This window comes from Triticum aestivum, chromosome 5A, assembly GCF_018294505.1.
Source record: "Triticum aestivum cultivar Chinese Spring chromosome 5A, IWGSC CS RefSeq v2.1, whole genome shotgun sequence".
In the NCBI taxonomy this organism is placed as follows: Eukaryota; Viridiplantae; Streptophyta; class Magnoliopsida; order Poales; family Poaceae; genus Triticum; species Triticum aestivum.
Window position 1 is genome coordinate 705944200 of NC_057806.1, and position 3641 is coordinate 705947840.

Genomic DNA, 3641 nt, shown 5'->3' on the forward strand with positions numbered 1-3641 from the left:
GTGCGTCGCTAATTAGCCTTTTCCTAGTAGTGTTGGGAGTTATTTGCATATCATCGGGCCCATTTTATACTGGTTTCGGCACTTTTTCTCTGCCCCGTGAACAACACATTGTGTGATAATGTTGTTTAAGAGTGTGATAAAATGACAGGCAAGAAAGCTTTTTTGGTTTCCAATTGATGTTGCAAAATTACCACCAAAATGTATATGAGGCCAACAATCATCATCTCAGACATGAGAATGTCATGGCTTTTGCGACCTTAGTTAGTTAGTTAGTTCCTCTACTGATCATTTGCATTATTTATGCTTCAGGGCCGGAAAGATGCAGAAAAGCAAGAAGATGGGTAATCACACAAAAAGCTTGAGAAAGGTGCAAAGCACCACTAGAAAAAAGAACAACTATGGGAGCAATCGCAAAAGAGTCTGGAAAGATAGTGAGTCGATGATTTCAACTTTGCCGGCTCTTTCTGTTCTGGAGCTTACTTCTCTAACAGAGCACTCACTGTTTTGGTGTATCTTGTTCTTTAATTAGATATCAGTCACCAAGAGGAGGCTGATGCTGCTTCTGATAAACATTTTGTCAAGTCATTGCTTGATCGAGATGTTTCCAGCCCTAAGTTTGAAGAGCAACAATTTGGCAGCGTATACGAAAGTGATCAAGATCACTGGTGTCAACTCAATCAAAGAGTAGCCTCACATTTGTCTATCGAAGTTGTCTCGCTTGCTTTGCTCGATGGTGATTATGCTGCTTTATATATGATTATGAGATGTCCAAATTTGTATTTACACTTACCAACTCGTTAAATGTAAGAAAAAAAGTTATCTCATGCAGGAGATGAGATGCTATTTGTGTGCACGGGTATAGTTCTACCACGTGGGACATCAAGTCTGGGCCTAACAAGATTCCTGACTTCGTCACGTTTGGTTACAGTCTTCAATCAGAAAAGAAACAAGGATGATAAATTGAGGGTTGGCGCTGCTAATAATTTTTGGTGCCATCTTGCTTTGTCTATTCAAGCTAACCATGAACACTCCTTACTCATGTACTGCTTTTATCACTACAGGTTGCAGTGCGCCTTCCCGACAGAAAGACTATACTTGGGATGTTAGGATTATATGATAAATATATTGCTATCGTTACCTCCCAGGACTTCCAAGATGTCATGCCTTTAGGCCTCATTCGGTTTGGAAGATTTTTATAGGAAAAACATGGGAACAAGGATTCCAGAGGAAAATTTCCTATATATGCATTCGGTTTGTAGGAAATGCGTAAAGAAATTTCGTAGAAATACTATTCATTTCCTATGCTTTTGGAGGAAACTACACATCCACTCAAAACTCATTTTGCGCGTAGGAACGAGGCAAGTCAATTCCTTAGGGTGGCAAGTGCCATCCTATCAAATTCCTATACTACTCTAAATTCCTACGGTTAGATTTCCTCCAAACCGAATGAGCCCTTAGATATGTATCAGGAGAAGTATCTGCCTGATGCTCTGACGATGGTAGGTGCTGGGCGTGCCCACAAATCATGCAATTTGATGGGCATGGTTGGGGTGCTGACTGATGCACCTACAGAAGATGATTATGAACATCTTTCGGCCTCTACCTGAAATGGATAACTGCATTATATTATTGGTGGTCTCTCTGAGAGCACGCCGGATCAGTGTGTGCCCCAGACCCGGCAAGTGGCTAGGTTTGGGTCTCAGGTCTTAGATGTTAGGCTTGGCTGCGAGTCTGTTTGGTATTAGGCCCAGGCTCTCTGCGCCCCTTCATCAACTGGATAGGTGTAGCGACAGTTTGTTGCTTAGACGGCGGCTTTAGTCTTACTGTTGTATGACTTTGTAAGGTCTTGTGAAAATAATCAATAAAATGGCCGTATGCATCGTCCAGATACAGAGGCCGGGGGTCATCCTCCTTTTCTTAAATAAATGTTATTGGTGGTCTAATGTGTGTCTATGTGCACCCTTCCACTTGTTCTAGGCTGGACTTGGAGGCCCACTTATTGACCTTGCTGGGAACTTTGTTGGGATGAACATTTGTTTTGATAATGATACGGGGAAGCCTTTGTTTCTACCATGGATATTACTTCGTCAACGCTTGGAGCAATATGAGATACTCGGGTATGCCTTCTTCGCTTCTAGACTTCTACTGTAGTATTTATTATGAGCAATATTGTGAACAAACTTCCCGAACTAGCTTATCTATATTGGTTTCCAGCCTCCTGCTCTCTTCTCTTAGCAATGGAAGAAGAAAACAACAAAACAGTGTTTTTGCATGCCCTCCCATGTACAATCGGCTATAAATAATTCTGGTTCAGCCCATGTAAATTTTAGCAATGGTTGTCCTACGACATGGAAAAGGCCCAAATAATCCTTGGGTGAGTAACGCCACCTCTGATTCTAGGCCACATCCTCCTGAATGTTGGCAACTTGCCTGCAAGCTAACCAATCCAACTGTCATTTCCCCTACGTACTTCGTTCTCCAATCTTCAGATGTCGATACTTGCTTACTAACTTGAATATTGTGCAACGACTGCTTGTTTGCTGGTTGCCGCTCGTTGATTTGGTAAGGAAGGGGTAAGGGAGGAATGTTATCTAGGGGCAGCAGCATTGCCAGCATCAGCAGCCAGTTGTCTTATGGTGTGACTAGATGCGGCAGCACGATGCTACTTATGGAAATCGAGAGGCGAATATCTCATCCATATAATAATATTGTTAACTTGCTGCGTTTTTTCCAAAATACATAGATACCTGCCATGCCCCCAAATTGTTTTTGTTTTTTGATGCAGTTTGCCGTGTCTCCGCAAAATAGACTGAAAGTACCATCCCTGACCTGATGCTTCTTCATGCTGCCATGAAGCCTATTATGTGAAGCCGTATTTTAAGTCTGCCTACCACTTTCCTTGTTGCTGATTTATTGCGCTTGCTTGGGTGCTGAAGCTACTCTATCTGTCTAAGTGAAGTGTTAAAAACATTTCATTCAAAATAAAATGTGGACAACGTAACTCATACGTAGCATCTGGATCTGCTCAATCCTTCTTATTTTGTTGTACATTTTTTATGGCCTGTTTTGCATTTCTTTTTTCCTATCTTGTTTCCTTTTCCACATTGGTTACATTGTCTATCTACTGCTTGTTTTGGGGCTAGTACTTGTGTGCATTTATTTATCATAATAACGACTCTGCTGTGTTCTAATGCAGTCCTTGGGCAAAACTTCGAGGCAAAATGACACCTTATAGTGCAGCTGAACATTTCAGAATCACTTTAGACCCTATATTGTGCATCGTCAATGTCATTTCTTCTAATCATAATAATCATCATTATATTAACATGTGGTCCATGTATATCCTCCCGCTTGTCACACACTTTCTAATTGTGTTGATTCTCTTATCCATTTTAGGTTTCTCAACGAGGAAAACCAACAATAGCAGACAGGGATCTTATCTACCTCCTCCACGTGCTTCAAGAATAATACCTTCAGGTGTGAACTATACTACTGCAAGTCATCATCCTAAGCATTAGCTATTGATCATTGCGCAGCACATTGGAGTACTAATATTGATCACCTCTTTGCATCAGGATTCATGGATACTTGGAACTGGATAGAATCCATGGGCTATCCCAAGCCAGAACCACTTATGCTGG